This window comes from Oryx dammah, unplaced genomic scaffold (assembly GCF_014754425.2).
Source record: "Oryx dammah isolate SB20612 unplaced genomic scaffold, SCBI_Odam_1.1 HiC_scaffold_2, whole genome shotgun sequence".
NCBI classification, from domain to species: domain Eukaryota; kingdom Metazoa; phylum Chordata; class Mammalia; order Artiodactyla; family Bovidae; genus Oryx; species Oryx dammah.
This window is the reverse complement of record NW_024070186.1, coordinates 15,334,269-15,360,901: the sequence shown is the minus strand read 5'-3', so window position 1 is coordinate 15,360,901 and position 26,633 is coordinate 15,334,269. Positions and strand designations below refer to the sequence as shown.

The window sequence follows — 26,633 nt, the reverse complement described above, 5'->3', positions numbered from 1 at the left end:
CGACAACTGGGAGTTTAACATAAACATACCTTTTTATTGGAAATTGTCTTTAATTGCTAGTTCAGTTCAGTTCAGTCGCTCAGTTGTGTCTGACTCTTTGCGACCCCATGAATCGCAGCACGCCAGGCCTCCTTGTCCATCACCATCTCCCGGAGTTCACTCAGACTCACATCCATTGAATCCGTGATGCCATCCAGCCATCTCATCCTCAGTCATCCCCTTTTCCTCCTGCACCCAATTCCTCCCAGCATCAGAGTCTTTTCCAATGAGTCAACTCTTCACATGAGGTGGCCAAAGTACTGGAGCTTCAGCTTTAGCATCATTCCTTTCAAAGAAATCCCAGGGTTGATCTCCTTCAGAATGGACTGGTTGGATCTCCTTGCAGTCCAAGGGACTCTCAAGAGTCTTCTCGAAAACCACAGTTCCATCCCATCAATTCTTCGGTGTTCAGCCTTCTTCACAGTCCAACTCTCACATCCATACATGACCACAGGAAAAACCATCGCCTTGACTAGACGGACCTTAGTCGGAGAAGTAATGTCTCTGCTTTTGAATATGCTATCTAGGTTGGTCATAACTTTTCTTCCAAGGAGTAAGCGTCTTTTAATTTCATGGCTGCAGTCACCATCTGCAGTGATTTGGGAGCCCCAAAAAATAAAGTCTGACACTGTTTCCACTGTTTCCCCATCTATTTCCCATGAAGTGATGGGACCAGATGCCATGATCTTCGTTTTCTGAATGTTGAGCTTTAAGCCAACTTTTTTGCTCTCCTCTTTCACTTTGATCAAGAGGCTTTTTAGCTCCTCTTCACTTTCTGCCATAAGGGTGGTGTCATCTGCATATCTGAGGTTATTGATATTTCTCCCGGCAATCTTGATTCCAGCTTGTGTTTCTTCCAATCCAGCGTTTCTCATGATGTACTCTGCACAGAAGTTAAATAAGCAGGGTGACAATATACAGCCTTGACATACTGCTTTTCCTATTTGGAACCAGTCTGTTGTTCCATGTCCAGTTCTAACTGTTGCTTCCTGACCTGCATACAGATTTCTCAAGAGGCAGGTTAAGTGGTCTGGCATTCCCATCTCTTTCAGAATTTTCCACAGTTTATTGTGATCCACACAGTCAAAGGCTTTGGCATAGTCAATAAAGCAGAAATAGAAATAGAGGCCAAATAGAACTCTCTTGCTTTTTTGATGATCCAGCAGATGTTGGCAATTTGATCTCTGGTTCCTCTGCCTTTTCTAAAACCAGCTTGAACATCAGGGAGTTCACAGTTCACGTATTGCTGAAGCCTGGCTTGGAGAATTTTGAGCATTACTTTACTAGCACGTGAGATGAATGCAATTGTGTGGTAGTTTGAGCATTCTTTGGTATTGCCTTTCTTTGGGATTGGAATGAAAACTGACCTTTTCCAGTCCTGTGGCCACTGCTGAGTTTTCCAAATTTGCTGGCATATTGACTGCACCACTTTCACAGCATCATCTTTCAGGATTTGAAACAGCTCAATTGGAATTCCATCACCTCCACTAGCTTTGTTCGTAGTGATGCTTTCTAAGGCCCACCTGACTTCACTTTCCAAGATGTCTGGCTCTAGATTAGTGATCACATCATCATGATTGTTTGGGTCATGAAGATCTTTTTTGTACAGTTCTTCTGTGTATTCTTGCCACCTCTTCTTAATATCTTCTGCTTCTGTTAGGTCCAGACCATTTCTGTCCTTTACTGAGCCCATGTTTGCATGAAATGTTCCCTTGGTATCTCTAAATTTCTTAGAGAGATCTCTAGTCCTTCCCATTCTGTTGTTTTCCTCTATTTCTTTGCATTGATTGCTGAAGAAGGCTTTCTTATCTCTTCTTGCTATTCTTTGGAACTCTGCATTGAGATGCTTATATCTTTCCTTTTCTCCTTTGCTTTTTGCTTCTCTTCTTTTCACAGCTATTTGTAAGGCCTCCCCAAATAGCCATTTTGCTTTTTTCATTTCTTTTCCATGGGGATGGTCTTGATCCCTGTCTCCTGTACAATGTCATGAACCTCATTCCATAGTTCATCAGGCACTCTATCTATCAGATCTAGACCTTTAAATCTATTTCTCACTTCCACTGTATAATCATAAGGGATTTGATTTAGGTCAAACCTGAATGGTCTAGCGGTTTTCCTTACTTTCTTGAATTTAAGTCTGAATTTGGTAATAAGGAGTTCATGATCTGAGCCACAGTCAGCTCCCGGTCTTGTTTTTGTTGACTGTATAGAGCTTCTCCATCTTTGGCTGCAAAGAATAGAATCAATCTGATTTCAGTGTTGACCATCTGGTGATGTCCATGTGTAGAGTCTTCTCTTGTGTTGTTGGAAGAGGGTGTTTGCTATGACCAGTGCGTTTTCTTGTCAAAACTCTATTAGCCTTTGCCCTGCTTCATTCCGCATTTCAAGGCCAAATTTGCTTGTTACTCCTAGTGTTTCTTGACTTCCTCCTTTTGCATTCCAGTCCCCTATAATGAAAAGGACATCTTTTTTGGGTGTTAGTTCTAAAAGGTCTTGTAGGTCTTCATAGAACCGTTCAACTTCAGCTTCTTCAGCGTTACTGGTTGGGGCATAGACTTGGATAACTGTGATATTGAATGGTTTGCCTTGGAGACAAACAGAGATCATTCTGTCGTTTTTGAGATTGCATCCAAGTACTGCATTTCGGACTCTTCTGTTGACCATGATGGCTACTCCATTTCTTCTGAGGGATTCCTGCCTGCAGTAGTAGATATAATGGTCATCCGAGTTAAATTCACCCATTCCAGTCCATTTTAGTTCGCTGATTCCTAGAATGTCGACGTTCACCCTTGCCATCTCTTGTTTGACCACTTCCAATTTGCCTTGATTCATGGACCTGACATTCCAGGTTCCTATGCAATATTGCTCTTTACAGCATCAGATCTTGCTTCTATCACCAGTCACATGCACAACTGGGTATTGTTTTTGCTTTGGCTCCATCCCTTCATTCTTTCTGGAGTTACTTCTCCACTGATCTCCAGTAGCATATTGGGCACCTAATGACCTGGGGAGTTCCTCTTTTGGTATCCTATCATTTTGCCTTTTCCTACTGTTCATGGGGTTCTCAAGGCAAGAATGCTGAAGTGGCTTGCCATTCCCTTCTCCAGTGGACCACATTCTGTCAGACCTCTCCACCATGACCCACCCGTCTTGGGTTGTCCCACAGGCATGGCTTGGTTTCATTGAGTTAGACAAGGCTGTGGTCCTAGTGTGATTAGATTGACTAGTTTTCTGTGAGTATGGTTTCAGTGTGTCTGCCCTCTGATGCCCTCTTGCAATATCTACCGCCTTACTTGGGTTTCTCTTACCTTGGGCGTGGGGTATCTCTTCACGGCTGCTCCAGCAAAGCATAGCCGCTGCTCCTTACCTTGACGAGGGGTATCTCCTTACCGCCACCGTTCCTGACCTTCAACGTGAGATAGCACTAGGACCACAGCCTTGTCTAACTCAATGAAACCAAGCCATGCCTGTGGGACAACCCAAGACGGGCGGGTCATGGTGGAGAGGTCTGACAGAACGTGGTTCTCTGGAGAAGGGAATGGCAAGCCACTTCAGCATTCTTGCCTTGAGAACCCCATGAACAGTAGGAAAGGGCAAAATGATAGGATACCAAAAGAGGAACTCCCCAGGTCATTAGGTGCCCAATATGCTACTGGAGATCAGTGGAGAAGTAACTCCAGAAAGAATGAAGGGATGGAGCCAAAGCAAAAACAATACCCAGTTGTGCATGTGACTGGTGATAGAAGCAAGATCTGATGCTGTAAAGAGCAATATTGCATAGGAACCTGGAATGTCAGGTCCATGAATCAAGGCAAATTGGAAGTGGTCAAACAAGAGATGGCAAGGGTGAACGTCGACATTCTAGGAATCAGCGAACTAAAATGGACTGGAATGGGTGAATTTAACTCGGATGACCATTATATCTACTACTGCAGGCAGGAATCCCTCAGAAGAAATGGAGTAGCCATCATGGTCAACAGAAGAGTCCGAAATGCAGTACTTGGATGCAATCTCAAAAACGACAGAATGATCTCTGTTTGTCTCCAAGGCAAACCATTCAATATCACAGTTATCCAAGTCTATGCCCCAACCAGTAACGCTGAAGAAGCTGAAGTTGAACGGTTCTATGAAGACCTACAAGACCTTTTAGAACTAACACCCAAAAAAGATGTCCTTTTCATTATAGGGGACTGGAATGCAAAAGGAGGAAGTCAAGAAACACTAGGAGTAACAAGCAAATTTGGCCTTGAAATGCGGAATGAAGCAGGGCAAAGGCTAATAGAGTTTTGACAAGAAAACGCACTGGTCATAGCAAACACCCTCTTCCAACAACACAAGAGAAGACTCTACACATGGACATCACCAGATGGTCAACACTGAAATCAGATTGATTCTATTCTTTGCAGCCAAAGATGGAGAAGCTCTATACAGTCAACAAAAACAAGACCGGGAGCTGACTGTGGCTCAGATCAGGAACTCCTTATTACCAAATTCAGACTCAAATAGAAGAAAGTAGGAAAAACCGCTAGACTATTCAGGTTTGACCTAAATCAAATCCCTTATGATTATACAGTGGAAGTGAGAAATAGATTTAAAGGTCTAGATCTGATAGATAGAGTGCCTGATGAACTATGGAATGAGGTTCATGACATTGTACAGGAGACAGGGATCAAGACTATCCCCATGGAAAAGAAATGAAAAAAGCAAAATGGCTGTCTGGGGAGGCCTTACAAATAGCTGTGAAAAGAAGAGAAGCAAAAAGCAAAGGAGAAAAGGAAAGATATAAGCATCTCAATGCAGAGTTCCAAAGAATAGCAAGAAGAGATAAGAAAGCCTTCTTTAGCGATCAATGCAAAGAAATAGAGGAAAACAACAGAATGGGAATGACTAGAGATCTCTTTAAGAAAATTAGAGATACCAAGGGAACATTTCATGCAAACATGGGCTCAGTAAAGGACAGAAATGGTCTGGACCTAACAGAAGCAGAAGATATTAAGAAGAGGTGGCAAGAATACACAGAAGAACTGTACAAAAAAGATCTTCATGACCCAAACAATCATGATGATGTGATCACTAATCTAGAGCCAGACATCTTGGAAAGTGAAGTCAGGTGGGCCTTAGAAAGCATCACTACGAACAAAGCTAGTGGAGGTGATGGAATTCCAATTGAGCTGTTTCAAATCCTGAAAGATGATGCTGTGAAAGTGGTGCAGTCAATATGCCAGCAAATTTGGAAAACTCAGCAGTGGCCACAGGACTGGAAAAGGTCAGTTTTCATTCCAATCCCAAAGAAAGGCAATACCAAAGAATGCTCAAACTACCACACAATTGCATTCATCTCACGTGCTAGTAAAGTAATGCTCAAAATTCTCCAAGCCAGGCTTCAGCAATACGTGAACTGTGAACTCCCTGATGTTCAAGCTGGTTTTAGAAAAGGCAGAGGAACCAGAGATCAAATTGCCAACATCTGCTGGATCATTGAAAAAGCAAGAGAGTTCCAGAAACACATCTATTTCTGCTTTATTGACTATGCCAAAGCCTTTGACTGTGTGGATCACAATAAACTGTGGAAAATTCTGAAAGAGATGGGAATGCCAGACCACTTAACCTGCCTCTTGAGAAATCTGTATGCAGGTCAGGAAGCAACAGTTAGAACTGGACATGGAACAACAGACTGGTTCCAAATAGGAAAAGCAGTATGTCAAGGCTGTATATTGTCACCCTGCTTATTTAACTTCTGTGCAGAGTACATCATGAGAAACGCTGGATTGGAAGAAACACAAGCTGGAATCAAGATTGCCGGGAGAAATATCAATAACCTCAGATATGCAGATGACACCACCCTTATGGCAGAAAGTGAAGAGGAGCTAAAAAGCCTCTTGATCAAAGTGAAAGAGGAGAGCAAAAAAGTTGGCTTAAAGCTCAACATTCAGAAAACGAAGATCATGGCATCTGGTCCCATCACTTCATGGGAAATAGATGGGGAAACAGTGGAAACAGTGTCAGACTTTATTTTTTGGGGCTCCCAAATCACTGCAGATGGTGACTGCAGCCATGAAATTAAAAGACGCTTACTCCTTGGAAGAAAAGTTATGACCAACCTAGATAGCATATTCAAAAGCAGAGACATTACTTTGCCGACTAAGGTCCGTCTAGTCAAGGCGATGGTTTTTCCTGTGGTCATGTATGGATGTGAGAGTTGGACTATGAAGAAGGCTGAGTGCCGAAGAATTGATGCTTTTGAATTGTGGTGTTGGAGAAGACTCTTGAGAGTCCCTTGGACTGAAAAGAGATCCAACCAGTCCATTCTGAAGGAGATCAACCCTGGGATTTCTTTGGAAGGACTGATGCTAAAGCTGAAACTCCAATACTTTGGCCACCTCATGTGAAGAGTTGACTCATTGGAAAAGACTCTGATGCTGCGAGGCACTGGGTGCAGGAGGAGAAAGGGACAACCGTGGATGAGATGGCTGGATGGCATCACGGACTCGATGGACATGAGTCTGAGTGAACTCCATGAGATGGTGATGGATAGGGAGGCCTGGCATGCTGCGATTCATGGGGTCGCAAAGAGTCAGACACGACTGAGCGACTGAACTGAACTGAACTCAGATACACATGGGAAGTGCACTCACACTGTTTGAGTCCTTGAGAGGATGAACAGTCAATGTCCTGAGCCAATGTCCTGCAGGACATTATCCAAGAGGATTCTCCCTCCCAGCCTTTTTCCAAGTGACAGGCTTGACACACGTCACCTTTGATGATCTCAAAGCCCTGGTACAGACAGTCTGTGATCTGCAGGAGGTTAGGCCATGCCCTCTCTAGAGGCGGTCCCAGGCAGCAGTCACCTTGCTTGGCATTTATGTTTCTTTGCAGAAGGCGGCCTCCTCTACCAGCTTTGTGGACTGACTCAGGTCTTCTCCAGTCCAGGAAATGAGGAGGGTGGACAGGATGCCTGTGGTCCACTCCCTCTGGGAAAGGGCAGCTCCCACTGGGGAGGGACATTGAGTCCCCACCTGGGGACAGTGAGGCCCCCACCCACAGGGCCTGATGCCAGCCAGGGGACCATGGCCACCATCATGAAGGTGAACTCTGGTTCAGACTCAGACTGTGTCCACTTCACGAGACCACTGAAGGAGGGATGCAAGGTCTCCATGTGCAGCAGGGGCCTGCAGAGGAAGACAGAAATTGGCATGCTTCCTTCAGACCCTCGCCCTTGGCCAACAGTGTGCCAAGGGGTCAGAGCCCGGTACCAGCCAGGATCAGAGGATCAGAGTGTGGCAGGGTCCAAGGCCCCCTGCTCAGTTCCCACTGCAACAGCCTTCCAGGTGTTTGCCAAGCAGTTAGGAAGGTGACTCACTCAGCCCACGTGGGGGATGCTCACACAGAGCACAGACTGCTGAGGAAGGTGCCAGAGCACGTGGGTACTGTTCCTCCTCTGGCTCCACTGGGAGGCTGCCAGGAGGGCCCTACCCTGCCCCCACCCCCCACAAAGGATGCCCCTGGGCCTACTATAGGCCAGTCCAGCTGCTAAAAATAGTCCCAGTCTGCAGCCAGAATCAATAAACACCATCATATTTTCCACACCAGGCAGCAGCACAGATTGACAAGGGAAATCATGGTGACTTTCTTAATCTTCCCTGTGTAGCCTGCCCGCGGCAAAGGGGAGCTTTTTGAACAGGACTCACACTGCGGCTCCAAACTCTTTCCAAAGGTAGGTCAGGCAGGACCATGGTGCCAACCTGGGAGAGGAGCTAGCTTCACATTTTTTTTCATATTCTGTGACATTTAAATCATACGTTTCTTATTTCTGAGAAGACCAAATGAATGACAATGTAGATAAAACAAGTCTACAAAATTGGTCTACAAAGGGATGGTTTCTTCAGTGAGACAAGTTCTTCACAAGCGAAACTTGTGAGTTTTGAAAATATACTGTTTCTCGGGACTTGGAGGTCCAAGGTTTAAGAACCCGCCTTCCAATTCAGGGGATGCTGGTTCGATCCCTGGTTGGGGCGCTAAGATCCCACATGCCCCGGAGTAACTAAGCGTACATGCCACAACTAGAAAAGAGCCCAAGCACCAAGACAAGCACCGATCACAAAGTTTAAAAAATTAAAAAATAATAAAAAAGAAAGTGTATTCAGTTTCTCAAAAGTCCTTGTTGATGTGCAACCATTTCATAAATGAGAACATAAAATCAGGTATAATATTACCCCTTGATCAAGGTACTATTTAAAAAGCTTTCTTCCCCCATGTTTGATGCATTAACTCCCCCTATTGTTTCCTAGGACTGCCTTAATATTGTTGTTGTTTAGTCTCTACGTCATATCTCACTTTCAGACCCCATGGACTGCAGTATGTTAGGCTCCCCTGTCCTTCATTATCTCCCAGAGTTTGCTCAAACTTATGTCCATTGAGTCACTGATGTTAGCTAACCATCTCACCCTCTGTTGCCTCCCACCTTCAATCTTTCCCAGCATCAGAGTCTTTTCCAATGAATCAACATTTTGCATTAGGTGGCCAAAATATTGGAGCTTCAGCTTCAGCACAGTCCTTCCACTACTTATTCAAGGCTTATTTCCTTTAGAATTGACTGGTTTGATCTCCTTGCCATCCAAGGGACTCTCAAGAGTCTCTCCAAGATCACAGTTCAAAAGCATCAATTTTTCAGCGCTCAGCCATATTTTTGGTCCAACTCTGACATCCGTACACTACTACGGGAAAAATAAAGTACCATGAACTGGGACTTGGACAACAGAAATTTACTCTTAGCTCTAGAGACTAGAACTCCAAAATCAAGGCATGAAAAGAGCCACGCTGTCTCTGAAGTCTCCAGGGGAGGGTCCTTCCTGGCCTCTGCCAGCATGCTTGCCATCCTTGGCTGGCAGATGTATCACCCAGTCACATGATATCTCCCGTGTCTTCTCACTGCCTCCCTCTGTGGCTGTCTGTCTCTGTCTAATTTTCCCTTTTTACGGATGCCAGTCATATCAGGGTAGGGTCTACACAATGCCTCATTTTCTTTCATTTTTTTAAAAGGCTGCTATGTTGCTGTGCTCAGTTGCTCAGTTGTCTGACTCTTTGCAATCCCATGGACTATAGCCCACCAGGCTCTCTTGTCCATGGAATTTCCCAGACAAGAATACTGGAGCAGGTTGCCATTTCCTCCTCCATGAGATCTTCCCAACCAGGGATCAAACCCCTATGTCTTGTATCTCCTGCATTGGCAGGCAGATTCTTTACCACTGTGCCACCTGGGAAGCCCCTTTTCGCAAATAAATTGGTTAATTCCAGGTGGTGTAGAATTCAGGATAGAACAAAGACTAAAGAACACACTCTGGCAGGAATATTCTGGGTTGGCTAGGAATGGCCGAGAAGTCCTAAGGACAAGATGAGCCAGTATATGCTTTTTTTTTTTTTTTTCACGCAAGTTTATTATTCAATGGACAATAGGTTCCAAGACAACACTTCATTCTATTATCAGCTCTAGGTGGCAACAGACATTATGGCAGGACATCCAGGTGTTTAAACAAGAATGGAATGAAGGATCGTCATTGCCTTAGGCACAAGGAACAGCTTACTTTTTGCCAGATTTCGTAATTCCACCTGTGGTCAAGTGGCCTTTCCCCACAGTCTTTGCTTTTAGCTCCTAGAATTTCTTCTGCTCTTCCTGTATCTGCTTGAACTCCTTATCTCGTCCATCTTTTTGGCTTTCTTCTTGGGCTGCTTCAGGGGCTTCTTCTTGCTCCTTCGGGGCCCGACATGGCGCCTGCCATGCCTCATTTTCTTTTGACGACCTCTATAAAGACCCTGAATCCCAATAAGGTCATGTTCTGAGACATAGGGGATAAGAACCCCAACATGTCTTTGGGGGATCACATAAATAATCCATAGCACTGCCTAGCTTCTCCTGGAGGAGCAGAGGTGGGAGGAGGGACATGTGGGAAGATGTGGGGAGAAGCCTAACCTGCTCTAGGCACGCCCACTTCACTTTTGTGGTTGGCACCCATAAAACATACAGCGCAGATGGAACAAAAGAATTAAAACGCAAAACCAGAGCACAAACCTTGATGGTGCCAAAGATGCAGTGGTGAGAACATTACCTGAAGAAGTTGGGATTTTTGTTGTTGTTCAGTTGCTAAGTTATGTCCAACTCTTTGTGACCCTGTGGATTGCAGCACGCCAGGCTTCTCTGTCCTTCACTATCTCCCAGAGTTTGCTCAAACTCAGGTCTTTTGAGTCAGTGATACTATCTAACCATCTTATTCTCTGCCTTCTCTTTTTGCCTTCAATCTTTCCCAGCATCAGGGTCTTTTTCAATAAGTCGGCTCTTCCCATCAGGTGGCCAAAATATTGGAGCTTCAGCTTCAGCATCAGTCCTTCCAATGAATATTCAGGGTTGATTTCCTTTAGGGTTGACTGGTTTGATCTCCTTGCTGTCCACGGGACTCTCAAGAGTCTTCTCCAACACCACAGTTCAAAAGCATCAGTGCTTTGTCATTCAGCCTTCTTACGGTCAACTCTCACGTCCGTACATGGCTACTGGGAAAACCATAGCTTTGACTATATGGACCTTTGTTGGCTGATGGCTTTTTGTTATTTGTCTCGAAAGTGTTTGGAGTCTGAAGTCCATCCAGTCTGGGTCAAGTTTCAGGTGGGCAGTAGGTCATGGGCCCTGAAAGAGCATCTGGCTCCCGGGGCACAGGCCTGGGGAGACCCACCCCCTGGCAGGAGGACCCTAGTGACTTTCCCAGGAGAAGAGAAGCATGGTTCAAGGTTACACGCGGCCTGTTCCTGACTCTGTGGATGGAGCACACTATTACCGTCTGTGATGCAGTGAGTGGGTCCTTTCAGCAGCACCATCTACATTTCACAGCCCATGCGGCTGCCAGCCAGGTCTCAGGCTTTGGAGGTATTGGCTGCTGTGAGGCTAGGAAGCCTCAACCTTAAAATCTGGTACTGGAGAAAACACGTACAAGGCTGTCTGTTGGGGCCCGTCTGTCCTCCCTGTGCTGACACGACTCAAGAATCACATGATGCTTTGGGTGCCTTTGTTCAGGAGCAGCCTGGGGATGGCAGGGGTCTCAGCCTGCTAGACTCTGGTTAGAAATGGTGACATCTGAGTGTCAAGGCAATACTATCTGTTCCCAAAATCGGGTTCAGCAGGATCACGGCTGATCCATCCTCGCAGTCCATCTCCCAGGTTTCTCTCAGGCTTCCTCTTGTGTCCTCTGGGAAGACGCCCCCCAGGCTCACCAGGAGCAGTCGTCAGCACCTGGCTCGCCTGTGCAGGGCCTGAAAGAGGGCCCGTGGGCAGGCGTTGTTAGGAGAGGGCCCCAGAGAGCCCCAGCAAGGGGAGGAAGAGGGTGAAACTGGAGGAGGAAATACACTACAAGACACCGGGGAGGTGGGTTACGAGGACTTGGGCCCCCTGGGCATCAGAGTTGTCAGGTGAGGCCAGACAGGGAGCAGCCTTGCCCGTCCACCCCTGGCTCCCATAGTCAGGCGGTCACTTCCGCATCTCCTGGCACCACCTGCATGCCAGGTGGGCTCCATGTGGAGAAGCCAGGGGCAGGAAGTGAACAGGGTTCCCCCAGACTTGCTCCCACAGCGGCAGCTGGGACCTGGGGCACAGGAGGCGTTGGGCATCTCAGTGCCCCATGACATTCCTTCCCTGCAGGGGCAGAGATGGTAATCAGTGAGTGGGCAGGCCCTGCAGTTGAGTCTGGGTCCTGGGAACCGGGCCTCAGCCAGCAGGGGAGGCCATGGAGAGCAGTTGGAGGCAGGGTGGGGATGGGGGAGGCCACCTTGCCTCCACTGACTCACAGAGGCAGGAAACACTCCTCTCTGAAGCCATGGAAGGCCCCAGATCTGTGCCCTACATCACCAGCTGACCCCCAGCTGGTGGTAGAGGGCTTCCTGACCGGCCCTCCCAAATGAGTGCAAACTGGGTGTGAGATGATGAAAAAACATCCATTTATTCTATACCTGCTACGAGGCTGGGGCTCCTTCTGTGGTATTTTATTGACTGTCTGGGATCCTGCAGGGCGAGCATGTGTGGGCCCCATTTTTGAGGAGGACCCCAGGGCTCAGGGGGGTTGGCATCAGCAAAATCCACACAGCAGGCGTGAGGGTCGGAATGCAGGGCTGTCCACGCCCTCGTTAGCCAGGCCTAGGTCGCCTTGCTCTGTTGACACCCGGCCAGGACCCCAGGAGAGGGAGTGCCCTGCAGGAAGACTTGTAGGGGGCCCTGCCATGGTGTGCGAGTGTGTGAGTGTGTGCACGTGTGCATATGCATGCAGTGAGACGAGGAAAAGCCACACACCCTCAGAACTGCCTGCTTTGTTTCTCATTCAAACCGACGCAGGGAAAAAAAACAAAACCAGGATGCCCAGTTAACCTTGCACTTGGATGTCAGATAAACAGAGATTGCATACAATATACTTATACCAACAAATTGTTTGTGTTTATCTCGAATTCACATTTAACTGGGTGTTCTGAATCTTACCACTGGCTCTCATGGGCTGTCAGCTGGTCTATTCCTTGCATTAAATACCATTAAATACCATGTTTTAAACATTTAGAGGGGTTTCTGTATACCTAGTGGGATGCTGAGTTATACTCAGGGAAAATAACCGGGACAGAAATACACTAAATTGTTAACAGCCCTTGTCTCTGGTTTGTGGGCTTACAGATGGTTTTATTTCCTTATTTATACTTTTCTATGTTTTCTAATTTTTTCAGCTCACATCTACTTCACAGAAAATATTTTAATGACTCCAGTAACAATTACTCTCTCCTCCTTGGCACCTGAGTCCAAAGGGCAGATTCTGCCAGCATGGGGGAGGGGACGGAGTGGACTTTGGCAGCTGTGGGTCCCAGGCCATGTGAATAATTAACCCTTAAGAGGGAGTCTTGAGGGGCTGATGAGGGAGGGTCTGAGTGCCTGGAGAAATGGGGCTGTGATGAGAGCAGTGATTGGAAAGAGTGGTTCAAAGGCAGTTCACGAATTGGCTACTTTGGATGAGAGAACTGTACAGGGGGCCGCCCTGCCAGGAGCAAAGGCTGCTACCCACCTGGAAACAAGGAAGATTCAGGATGCCCTGGTGGAGAGGCTGAACTGCACCCACCAAGGGGCACATGTGCAGTAGGAACGCCACTAACATCGGCTACAGAAGCATATTCCCTGACAAAACTTCCACTTCTTCCCCAAAGAAAAACGAAGATCACAAGACCAGGTGTGGATTACAACCTCTTTTTTTTTTTTTTTTTTAAAGGAAAGGGCGTGCATCCATCCCCTTAGAAAAGAGTCACAAGGCTATAAGCAAAATGAGAACTTGTCCTCTCTGGGTGCCTCTGCAGACTGTCTGCAGGAAATCAGGAGCTGAGAGGTCCCACACGCAAGCCACGGGGTTGGGGGGCGGGGGTAGGCATCCTTCTAGGGGGCTGTATTCATGCAAAGCCCATGCCTCTGCATCTCCTGGCAAAATACTCCTGCCATTTGAGACATCCATCATTGTAATCAGTGCTTCTGCTATAAATCTGTCATTCTGTAATCTGATACATTCTTTATTGCCTACACACATCCCATAGCAGTCATCTAAAACAATGATGTATTTTTCACTTCTGGCCAAAGTCAGCCAATAAAATGAAAATTGCTTGTTTGTTATTCACTTCACAAATTCAGGTAGTTGATCCAGGCATCATAGAGTTCGTTTTTCACTTATTTCCATATTAACCTTAAAATTACAAACAAAAAAATAACTCTCTATACTTGTGATACAATTCAATAAAAGACTTCAGAGTGGGTACCCTGAAGCTCCAGCTAGGTCCTGGCCACTGGCTAAATGCAGTGGGCACCTCCTTCCAGATTGTGCCAGGTGGTTTGGTGGCAAAGCCTCCACGCTCCCAGTACAGGGGGGCTGGGTTCGTTCCCTGGTCAGGGAACTAGATCCCACATGCCACAGCTAAATATCTCACATGCCTCAACGAAGATCGAAGATGCCATGTGCTGAAACTAAGACCTGGCACAGCCAAATAAATAAATATTTTTAAAAGAAAAGTGTGGGGCAGGATCTCAGAGCCCACCCCTCGCTCATTCCCCAGGGCCTGGAGAAGGGGAAGCCCTGATTGATTCAGTTCTTGCTGGGGTGTCCACTCCTGAGAAGGGGTTAACCTCACCCCTTCAGAACTGCTTGGACCAAATGTGAGTGTGTATGTATGCCACGTGAGTGTGGTAGGGGATGCAGGCCATTCACCGCAGAGAGCAGACACTTCAGGAAGCTCCCTGCGCCCGTTTCCTTTTCTTTAAAGTGCTTGAGTGTCTGACAGTGGCTGTGTGACTCTGTTTTGTCAGTGATCAGGAAGGTGAAGTCACCCACGGCTTCTGGACAAGGCGATACAAAAGCTGTGAGAATAGAAGCCCTTTGCCACCTGCCCCTCCCTGCACTGGGTGTTGCCCTAGGAGTATGTGATTCCTGGAACCCCTGCAGCCATCTTGCCACTGTGGGGGAAGCCAAGAAAATCTCACCAACCCAGTGCCCTCCCTCCATAGCTCATGAAATGATCGAAGGCATTGCTATCAACTACACTTCAATTTTTTAAATACAAAAAAAAAGAAGAAAATTTTTAAAGAAAGTTTTGCTTTAGCTTCTGAGAGTTAGAGATTCCATTATTTATGACCAAAAGCACCCTATAACTACAGCCATTCTGTTGACAGACAAATAAATGGTCAGGAGGCTAGCTTAGTTATCTGCGTAGAATTTGGCTGAGACCGGTTCGGACACCTTTCTACTCAGGTACTACAAATGAAAACTTTGCCCCTTGACATCTCCCCAGCTCCTCATTACCACACGACTATAACCTTCTGTGTGTGAAATGATTCCCGGTTGCCATGGGGACCGGGACACCTGCAATGGAAACAGATTGCACAGTGGGGTTGAAGGTCAGTCCAGGAGTAGGGCGTGGGAAGGCAGATTCTCCTGGCCCTTCTCTTTAATGGCCTAACTGTTATTTCGCACACAATAGTCTAATTATTTCCCTACATTTGGGGACAAGGGCTTGCCTGGAACGACTTGCTGAGTTGTCACAGGTCCCGTCCTTCTGACCCCTACTGTGCCTAGCTGGGGGGGGGGGGGGCTGGCAGCCCCCATAGCAGAGGTGGACGCTGGCTTAGCACCCCTGGAACAGCAACGGGGGCCAAGGGGAAGCTGCCCTTAATCTCACCCTCCACAGGACTGGACCTGGGCAGCACAGCTGGAGGTGTAAGGGTTCTATTTCTAGAACTCTCCAACCTGCCTGCCAACCTCCACGTCTCACTGCAGGCAGGCAGGTAGGCAAGAACACTTATTGAGATGCCCACTGAATTCATCATCCACCCCACTGCTCTCGAAGCAAGAAAGGCTCTTATAACACTTCCAGGACCAACAATCAGGCCTAGATTTGGTTTCATCCGACCCCTATTCTTTCATTCAACACATATTTATGGAGCATATTTCTCTGCTCTCAGGTGGGGATGCCTATGGTGGGCAGAATAAACCCCCCCCTCCACCCCTCTCCACCCAGGGTTGATGGTGATCCTGGCCCTGAGACCTGTGTCATTTCTTCTGGCAGCAGGGACCCTGTAGCTGTGGTTCAGATAAGGATCATGAGCTGGGAGATCATTCTGGATTATCCACGTGGGCCCAAAGTCATCCCGGGGAAGAGAGTCAGTGAAGGAGACCTTCAGGGAGGCAGAGAGGAAGGGATGTGATGGCTGGCTTTGAGGCTAGAGGAAGGGGCCAGAGAGCCAGGAAGGTAAGCAGCTTCTAGAAGCTGGGAAAGGATTCTCCCCCAGGATTTATAGAAGGAACCTCTCTGCTGCCACTTGACTTTATCTCAGCCAGGCCCCCATCAGACCTCTGACCTCCAGCACTGAGAGCTGATAAATGCAAGCTATCTTAAGCCACGTGTAACAGCAGCCACAGGGAACCAGCCCAGCAGCCCTCTCATTGACCTCCATTCCCAGACCCCACCTCCTCCCTGTGCTTCACACCTTCCTCCTGCCACCTTTGAATCCAAACTTTTCTCTCCCAATACAGCCTCTGATCAAACCAGTCAGTCCTAAAGGAAATCAACCCTGAATATTTATTGGAAGGACTGATGCTGAAGCTGAAGCTCCAATACCTTGGCCACCTGATGTGAAGAGCTGACTTATTGGAAAAGACCCTGATGCTGGGAAAGACTGAGGGCAGGAGGAGAAGGGGATGACAGAGGAAGAGATGGTTGGATGGTATCATGGACTCAATGGACATCAGTTTGAGCAAACTCTGGGAGATGGTGAAGGACAGGGAAGCCTGGCGTGCTGCAGTCCCTAGGGTCACAAAGAGTTGGACATGACTTAGCAACTGAACAACAAGTCATATACCACATAATTCACTCATTTAAGGTGTTCAATGCAATGGCTTTCAGTACATTCACAGAGTTGTACAACGATCCCCCAGCCATCTCCATGGTCAATTTTAGAACTTTCATCACCTTCAAAAGAAACACTCTACCCTTTCAGTAACACCCTGCAATTTCCCTCAGCCCCCAAGCCCTGGAAACCAAAACATTTACTGTTTTTCTATGACTGTGCCTGTTCTGGACATTTCATATGAGTGGAGTCGTGTAACACATGTTCTTCTCACCCTTCCTTTTCCTCCTCACCACCTCCAACCCTCCACCACTTCTTGCACCCACCTGCCTGGCACTGTCTTCTCTCGATGGGGCGGAGGGGGAGGGCGTGTCACCTGTTATGAGTGTCACTGTTGCCTGTTTTGGTGGTTGAGGAAGAGGTGTTGGGGAGATACTTTCACCGTTTCCTTCAATGCAGACACTCGGGAGAGTCCCACAGGTGAGGCAGGACATTGTCCTCTTTGCCCTAGTCACACCTGCACGTGGGGAGGACTTCCTGGAGAATGTGGCCAGGACTGTGCGGAGGAGGAGGGAGGCGGGCAGCAGGCCAGCCAGGAAGCTCCAGGAGGAGGGGCACGGATGTGTAAGAGGGGCTGCCAGCCTCTCAGGGGCCAGGACGGAGGCCCAGGATGGCAACTGGAAGTGGGGCTGGACACAGGCTAGAGGAAGCGGCCTTCATGGGGGCAAAAGGAGCACTGAAGGGCCTGGGGGTGTCAGGCCTGGGAAGGAGAGTCAAATTCCTTTAGAGGCCGCTGGCTGCTGAAGGGAGAGAAGACAGAAGGTAAGATGGAAGGAGGCCTGGAGCCTCTCAGGGGGACATTCCTGGCTGGTGTCCTGAATTAACCTCATGAGTTAATTCATGCTCAGAGCACAGAAGAGGCCAAAGTTCCTGTCAGGTGCCCTGGTGAGCACTCACAGCCACCTAACAGAGTCCTCTGCACTTTGCACCCAGGACCTCAGGGACTCCAGCCAGCACACCCCCGGCAGCCCACACTCTCCCAGCTCCCTCCTGGGCACTTTCCGGGTTCTGGCTCCACCCTAGGTGCTTCACCACTGAGTGCCGCACCCACTGGGGGTACCTGCAGATGGAGCCAGGAGCCCCCACACCTCCCCCAACGTCCTTGGTCCCGAAGTGGTGCCCAGAGACAAGAACAAGCAACAGCAGACTGGAGAGAGTCCTGTCCCTCATCTCCTGGCTGGCTTTGCAGATAGCAAAGCAGGTTGCCTTTGTAATGCAAGAAACATCAGCTCTTTGTTAATGGTCATGACCCTGATGCTGGGAAAGATCGAGGGCAGGAGGAGAAGAGAAGGGGCAACAGAAGATGAGATGGTTGGATGGCATCACCAACTCAATGGACACGAGTCTGAGCAAACTCCAGGAGACAGTGAAGGACAGGGAAGCCTGGCGTGCTGCAGTCCATGGGGTCCCAAAGAGTCGGACACAACTGAGCAACTGAACAATAATGACATCTGTGGGTTGCAGTAAAACCTATACGATAAACTTACTGGAGAGAAATTCAAATATTGAACTATTTAAAAACAAACTTTTTGCGGGGGATAAGTTAAGAGTTTGAAATTAGCAGAAATATATATATGCTAATATATAAATTACAATATACAAAATAGAGAAACAGCAACTGTACAGCACAGGAAACTATATTCATTATCTTATAATAACCTTTAATGGAAAAGAATCTGAAAAAGAAATATATATATATATATATATATACAAGAAAAAATTTATATATAATATAAAACTGAATCGCTGTGCTATACACCTGAAACTAACACATTGTAAATCAACTATACTTCAATAAAACAAAAAACAAGAAAAAATTCAAAATTTAAAAGATAGAAACAAAATTTTATACTCTTTAAAGAACCAAGAATTACTAAGAGGATGTTATATAAATAAGGTTGCCAGATAAAATGCAGGGCACCCAGTTAAATGTGAAATTCAGATCAGCAACAATTTTTTAGTATGAGTAGTTCCTGATAGCTCAGTTGGTAAAGAATCCACCTGCAATGCAGGAGACCCCAGTTCGATTCCTGAGTTGGGAAGATCCACTGGAGAAGAGATAGGCTTACCCACTCCAGTATTCTTGGGCTTCCCTGGTGGCTCAGCTGGTAAAGAATCTGCCTGCAATGTGGGAGACCTGGGTTCGATCCCTGGGTTGGGAAGATCCCCTTGAGAAGGGAAAGGCTACCCACTCCAGTATTCTGGCCTGGTGAATTCCATGGACTGTATAGTCTATGGGGTCACAAAGAGTTGGACATGACTGAGTGACTTTCACACATACACACAGTCATAAGTAATAAAGTATAAAGTTATAAACATTTGTGAGCTATTCATCATTTTTTGTAAGTCCCATGCAATATTTAGGGTATACTTGTGCTGAAAATTATGAATCATTTTTAAAATTTCAAACAGAACATTAGTAAAATTGAGAATTGTACATTTTAATTAAAAATTAATAAACTATATTATGGCTAACTTTTTATTGTATGTCTTGTGCAATATTGGGGGTATTAAAAAGTGATCTTGGGCAATAGCTTCACCACTCTGGGGCCTCGATCGTTTCATACCCAAGGTTGCAGTCCAGCATACACATTCCCATCCCCACTTAATCAGGATCCTCCTTGTCCCCTGGGAGTGATGATACTGACCTCGGTTTTAACCAACATGGTCAGGGAAGTTGGCCCCTGGCTGTGATGCTCTGACTCAAGTCATCCTGGAAGCCCCGCTCTAAGGGGACTTGGGATCACACGGAGTCATTCCCAGGGCTGAAGGTCGAGGGAGAACTGGGTTGTGAGTGAGGACGATGGGGAGGCCACCCCAGGAAGGTGTGTTCAGGTAGGTTGAAGTGATGATTTCCTGTGGCAGGTCCCAGCAGGCCGTTGCTGCCTTTGATGAATGAAGGAAGAATGTGGCCAGATCAGCAGAAGCGGTTTCCTGTGACTTGGCCTCCTCGGCGGCACTCTTCCCTCCTATTGTTTCATCTCCAGAGAGGATGCGTGCTCCAGGCCCCTAGTGGGACTGCCAGGCCACCCTGCATCCCTGGGGAAGCCAATACCTTCAGTCTTATTAGTTTACCTGGATGCAGGTGGGGACAGTGACATTCACCCAACTGAACAGGGTTCCATGGGAACCTGGTGGTGCTGAGGGGGCTCCAGCACCCAGGGCTGCTGGTAAGGGTGAGGAGAATGTGGTGTTTCATTCTATGCATCAGCTGGGCTGGACCATGGTGCCCAGACATATGGCCAACATTTGTCTAGATGTTACTGTGAGAATGCTTTTGGATGAGATCAGCATGTAAATTGGTAGACTTGGAGTAAAGCAGATTGCCTTTGTGGTGTGGGTGGGCCTCACCCCATCAGTCAAAGAACCCAATAGCACAAAAGATTGCATTCCCAAGAAGAAGAGGGCTGCTGCAACAGATGAGGAGAAGACAGTGGACCCCCACTCCAGTGCTCTTGCCTGGAAAGTCCCATGGACGGAGGAGCCTGGTGGGCTGCAGTCCGTGGGGTCGCTAAGAGTCGGCATGACTGAGCGACTTCACTTTTGCTTTTCACTTTCATGCATTGGAGAAGGCGATGGCATCCCACTCCAGTGTTCTTGCCTGGAGAATCCCAGAGACAGAGGAGCCTGGTGGGCTGCCGTCTATGGGGTCGCACAGAGTCGGACACGACTGAAGCGACTTAGCAGCAGCAGCAGCAGCAGCAACAGATGAGCTTTGGACTTCAGCTGGGTCTCCAGCCACCTGGTCTACCCCATAGGATTGGGCCTTGCCAGCCTCCATAATCTCATGAGCAAATCCCTCATGATAAATCTCTTAATTTCCACATTTCCACATCCACTGTTCTGTTTCTCTGGACAGATGTGATGAATGTGGGGCACATCAGGCCTGCTCCCTCCCCCAAGACCAGAAGAAGCCGACAAGCATCAGACACACAGCTCCCCGGCTTGACCGGGGCTGGGAGAAGCCTTCTGGAGGGGCCAGATTTGGGCCAAACAACTGGCAGAGCTCCCCCAGCTCCTCCGTCATGGGCCAGCCCCACCCCTCCATCCCTAACATGGCTACGGCCAGGGTGTGGAGATCATTACTGCCACCACCAACAATCGCTAGGAAACTCCACCCCGCCCGGCACCCACACAGGGTTCCACAACAGCCAGGCCTCCTTTGACTCCTTGGGAGCATCTCTGTTTTGCTGTTTCAGAGTTGCTCCGAAGTGCAGCTCTGGGGGCCCACAGCCTGCGATGCCTCTGCCTCAGGAAGATGTGTCCTGTGAGTGGATGGTCATGCACACGTCCCGTTGTAGCGACTTCCCTGGGGAGAGAGCCCTGCCAGCCAAGATGGAAATGGTGGAGGGCAGGGCGGGGGTGGGGGCCCCTGGACAGCCTCCCCAGCCCCAAACCCAACTCTCTAGCCCGTGAGGCCTGGTCCTAGGAGCTTGTCCAACTTGTTGGGGAGAGCCCAGGATGGCTCATTCCCAAGCTGGGGCCACAGTGTTCTAAGCTACTGCCTAGCTGACTCCAAAAAGGGGCAGCATGGGCTGCTCCCCATGTCTCCACAGCCCCCGTTTCTGACAGACATCAGGATCACTCCCAGCACACCAGCCCATGACACACCTCGGTCCATTGTTCCCACATGCAAGGGGTTTCCTGGTCTCCCTGACCTCCCAACACCATCACCTAGCCACCTGAGGGCTGACTCCCCAGGCAAGGAACTTGCAGGCCTCCTCCCTCCCCTTCTCCTCTGGGCTGGCTCCCTCTATCTCCCACTGTCCTCTAGAAGGTGAGCAAGTGTCAGAGATGCTAGAGGGCTTGGTTCCCTTTGTGACCAGGAGAGCAGGAGGTGACCCACACTGCTCGGTGGGAGCTTGGTCTGTGCAAATGATGGAGGAAGTGAAGGAACAAAAGGTGGACTGAACAGATGCCTTAGTTTGACATGTCCATGCTGCACAGCTTCATTACATCTACAAAAGAGATGCAGTGAATCATAAGACAGAAGTCAGTGTAAAATAAGGACGCACCAGGCGACGCACCAGGCTCCGCCCAGGTCCTTAGCAGGACTAGAAGAGGAAAACGCAAACAAGTGGCCCCTTGCTGGCCTTAGCACAGGGCCTGGCAGCTGCAGGACTTGCTTCTGTTGAGGGACCTTTTTTTTTTTTAATATATTGAGATGAATACACACAACATAAGATTAGTCATGTTAGAGGCAGTTGAGGAAGCATCTAACACATTCACAATGTTGTTTCAACCCCGTGTTTCTTTCCCTCCAAAGGAACACCCTGGACCTCTCAGCAGTTTCTCCCCAGCCCTCCCCGCAGGCCTGGCCACCACATCCAGGACATTTCCTATCCATGGAATCTACAGTATGTGACCTTCGTGTCTGTTGTCTTTCTCTGGACGTAGTGACTTAGAGGCTCACTCACGCGGTAGTGGGCATCCATCCTTCCTTCCTTCCTGGATAACACGCTACTGTGTGGAGATGATACACTGGGTTGATTCAGGTGCCCACTGATAGACCCTGCACTCTTTCCCCCTTGCTGGTTGTGAACGAGCTGCTCTGAGCACAGGTGCATTTGCTCTTCTCTGAGTCTCTGTTTGCAACTCTTGGGGTGTAGACCACCAACAGTTCACAGTTCACAGGACTGTGGATATCCAGTTTTCAGGCATCATAGCTTCACCACCCACAGTCAGGAGCAGAGGGCCTGCTTTGTACCCAGGTCTCCAGACTGCATGCCATTCTCCCTCCATGTTGAGCCTGCTCTGATGGTGAAGAAAGGGAACAGAAGGTGTATCCACTTGCCTTAGCAGGTGGGCAACACCCACCAGGCCAGGCCGCAGGCAATGTTGTTGGAGGTGGGGCCCACATAGCCTGCCACCATCCACCCATGCCACATGAAATAACCAGGTTGGTCCACATGCCGGGGCAGCTAGAGGAAACCTGGTTAGCCTCAGACAGAGATCAAGGTTCAGCGTCTCACGGAGAGAGGCAAAGCCCGAGTCTGGGTGGAGGGAGGGAGGGGAGCCGGGAGGAGCAGGCTCATGAGTGAAGCCTCACCCAGTTAGTCAGTGGCAGGTAAACTTTGTTATTCCCACTCGGGGCTAAAAGAATGAGAAGGAATGTTCCCTGATGATGCCACCATCCCAAGAAGCCACCATCAGCCTCTGAAGGTAGGTTTGCGTGGACAGGAAAATCTGTGTGGGTTAATTACAAAGTCAGTGGGTCAGATCTTAAGTCAATAGAGAAGTCTTCAGGGTCGATTTCGTGGACATCACTGGTGTGCTTTTTCCATTCTCCCTCAGGAAAGCCCAGAGGTTCTCAGCTCCTAGCTCAGGCGCTGGCACTTGGGAAGGGCTGAAGAATGCTTGTTGGGTGGATGTTGAAACTCCAGGCAGCTGCCTTAAAAAGTGAAAGCAGAGCCCTCAGAACCCTGCACCCTGCACTTGGTCTCATCTTTCAGAGAGATGGGTCTCTGCCAAGATACCCTGCCTTGTTTATTCCCAAGCCCCTTGGGGCCCTCTCATCAGCAAATCAACATATGTCGGCATGTTCATGTTGCTTTTGTTGCTGTTCAGTCACTAAGTTACGTCTGACTGTTTGCGACCCTACAGACTACTTTGCAACCCTATGGACCACAGCACACCAGGGTTCCCTCTCCTTCACCATCTCCTGGAGCTTCTCAAACTCTTGTTCACTGGTTCAGTGATCCCATCCAACCATCTTATCCTGTCACCCTCTTCTCCTGCCCTCAACCTTTCCCAGCATCAGGGTCTTTTCCAATGAATTGGCTCTTCATATCAGGTGGCCACAGTATACCTTGTGTGTTTTTTAATCAGATCAGTAAAAATACACAGTGCATAAAGTAAAGAGGTCCAGACAAGGGAGCAGAACACAGCTGTGCCCTGCCTTACTGGTCGCCCATTGCCAAAATCCAGCTCTCACACAGTGGGGCAGCCACATTCACGTCCTGAAGTTCGTGACTTCCTAGTGGTCTAGTGGTTAAGAATCCACCTTGCAGTGCAGGGGACATGTTTTCAATCCCTGATGGGGGAACTAAGGTTCTATAGAACACCTGAGACTGTGCATCAAAACTACTAAGCCCACATGCTCTGAAGCCCGAACACCACAACTAGAGAGCCCGTGTACTGCAACAAAGATCCTACATGCTGATACTAAGACGGAGGCAGCCAAATAAATAAAAAAAAATTTTTTTTAACTTGAAGTTCAAATCTTTAGTGTTCATCCTGTTCTAAGTGGTCACTGCTGTTCATTTGTGTTTTCTATTTAAGTCTTCATTCCTGACTACAAAAGATGAAGATTTAGCCCTTTCATAACAGCCCCACCCATTTTGCTTTTTTGCATTTCTTTTCCATGGGGATGGTCTTGATCCCTGTCTCCTGAACAATGTCACAAACCTCCATCCATAGTTCATCAGGCACTCTATCTATCAGAGCTAGTCACTTAAATCTATTTCTCACTTCCACTGTATAATTATAAGGGATTTGATTTAGCTCATACCTGAATGGTCTAGTGGTTTTCCCTACTTTCTTCAGTTTAAGTCTGAAGTTGGCAATAAGGAGTTCATGATCTGAGCCACAGTCAGCTCCTGGTCTTGTTTTTGCTGAATGTATAGAGCTTCTCCATCTTTGGCTGCAAAGAATATAATCAATCTGATTTCAGTGTTGCCCATCTCATGATGTCCATGTGTAGAGTCTTCTCTTGTGTTGTTGGAAGAGGGTGTTTGCTATGACCAGTGCATTTTCTTGGCAAAACTCTATTAGCCTTTGCCCTGCTTCATTCTGTACTCCAAGGCCAAAGTTGCCTGTTACTCCAGGTGTTTCTTGACTTCCTGCTTTTGCATTCCAGTCCTCTGTAATGAAAAGGACATCTTTTTTGGGTGTTAGTTCTAAAAGGTCTTGTAGGTCTTCATAGAACTGTTCAACTTCAGCATTACTGGTTGGGGCATAGACTTGGATTACTGTGATATTGAATGGTTTGCCTTGGAAATGAACAGAGATCATTGTCATTTTTGAGATGTCTGGGGAGGCCTTACAAATAGCTGTGAAAAGAAGAGAAATGAAAAGCAAAGGAGAAAAGGAAAGATATAAGCATCTGAATGCAGAGTTCCAAAGAATAGCAAGAAGAGATAAGAAAGCCTTCCTCAGTGATCAATGCAAAGAAATAGAGGAAAACAACAGAATGGGAAAGACTAGAGACATCTTCAAGGAAATTAGAGATGCCAACAGAATATTTCCTGCAAAGATGGGCTCAATAAAGGACAGAAATGGTATGGACCTAACAGAAGCAGAAGATATTAAGAAGAGGTGGCAAGAATACACAGAAGAACTGTACAAGAAAAGATCTTCACAACCAAGATAATCACGGTGGTGTGATCACTCACCTAGAGCCAGACATCTTGGAATGTGAAGTCAAGTGGGCTTTAGATAGCATCAATACCAACAAAGCTAGTGGAGGTGATGGAATTCCAGTTGAGCTATTTCAAATCCTGAAAGATGATGCTGTGAAAGTGCTGCACTCAGTAGGCCAGCAAATTTGGAAAACTCAGCAGTGGCCACAGGACTGGAAAAGGTCAGTTTTCATTCCAATCCCAAAGAAAGGCAATGCCAAAAAATGCTCAAACTACTGCACAATTGCTCTCATCTCACACACTAGTAGAGTAATGCTCAAAATTCTCCAAGCCAGGCTTCAGCAATACATGAACCGTGAACTTCCAGATGTTCAAGCTGGTTTTAGAAAAGGCAGAGGAACCAGAGATCAAATTCCCAACATTTGCTGGATCATGGAAAAAGCAAGAGAGTTCCAGAAAAACATCTACTTCTGCTTTATTGACTGTGCCAAAGCCTTTGACTGTGTGGATCACAATAAACTGTGGAAAATTCTGAAAGAGATGGGAATACCAGACCACCTGACCTGCCTTTTGAGAAACCTATATGCAGGTCAGGAAGCCACAGTTCAAACTGGACATGGAACAGACTGGTTCCAAGTAGGAAAAGGAATAAGTCAAGGCTGTATATTGTCACCCTGCTTATTTAATTTCTATGCAGAGTACATCATGAGAAACGCTGGGCTGGAAGAAGCACAAGCTGGAATCAAGATTGCCGGGAGAAATATCAATAACCTCAGAAATGCAGATGACACCACCCTTATGGCAGAAAGTGAAGAGGAACTAAAAAGCCTCTTGATGAAAGTGAAAGAGGAGAGCGAAAAAGTTGGCTTAAAGCTCAACATTCAGAAAATGAAGATCATGGCATCCAGTCCCATCACTTCATGGCAGATAGATGGGGAAACAATGGAAACAGTGTCAGACTTTATTTTTGGGGGCTCCAAAACACTGCAGATGGTGATTGCAGCCATGAAATTAAAAGACGCTTACTCCTTGGAAGAAAAATTATGACCAACCTAGATAGCATATTGAAAAGCAGAGACATTGCTTTTCCAACAAAGGTCCATCTAGTCAAGGCTATGGTTTTTCCAGTAGTCATGTATGGATGTGAGAGTTGGACTGTGAAGAAAGCTGAGTGCTGAAGAATTGATGCTTTTGAACTGTGGTGTTGGAGAAGACTCTTGAGAGTCCCTGGGACTGCAAGGAGATCCAACCAGTCCATTCTAAATGAAATCAGTCCTGGGATTTCTTTGGAAGGAATGATGCTAAAGCTGAAACTCCAGTACTTTGGCCACCTCATGCAAAGAGTTGACTCATTGGAAAAGACTCTGATGCTGGGAGGGATTGAGGGCAGGAGGCAAAGGGGACAACAGAGGATGAGATGGCTGGATGGCATCACTGACTCGATGGATGTGAGTTTGAGTGAACTCTGGGAGTTGGTGATGGACAGGGAGGCCTGGCGTGCTGCGATTCATGGGGTCACAAAGAGTCGGACACAACTGAGTGACTGAATTGAACTAACAGCCTCACCCACACCCACAGTCAGCCAGGGTGGTTATGTCACCAGCCACCATGAAATTAAAATTCACTGTTTGTACATCACTATGCCTAGGTCAATAGGCTTGGACCTGCCCCTATCCTGTGTGGACCAGACATGAAGACTTGCCTAATACACAGCTAGAAATATTGTATAAAATGTGAGACTCCCTTTACATGACTATCTAAATGTACCAGAAAAAAAGGGA

The 26,633-nt window shown here is 47.5% G+C and overlaps 1 long non-coding RNA gene across 1 annotated transcript; it reads left to right on the top strand.

Moving 5' to 3' along the window:
- The first annotated feature begins 9,968 nt into the window (after positions 1-9,968).
- Positions 9,969-14,073, top strand: LOC120856831. The gene is made up of 3 exons (XR_005719497.1): positions 9,969-9,979; positions 12,706-12,710; positions 13,920-14,073. It is a non-coding gene; the product is annotated as an uncharacterized LOC120856831 (long non-coding RNA).
- The last annotated feature ends 12,560 nt before the right edge of the window (positions 14,074-26,633 follow it).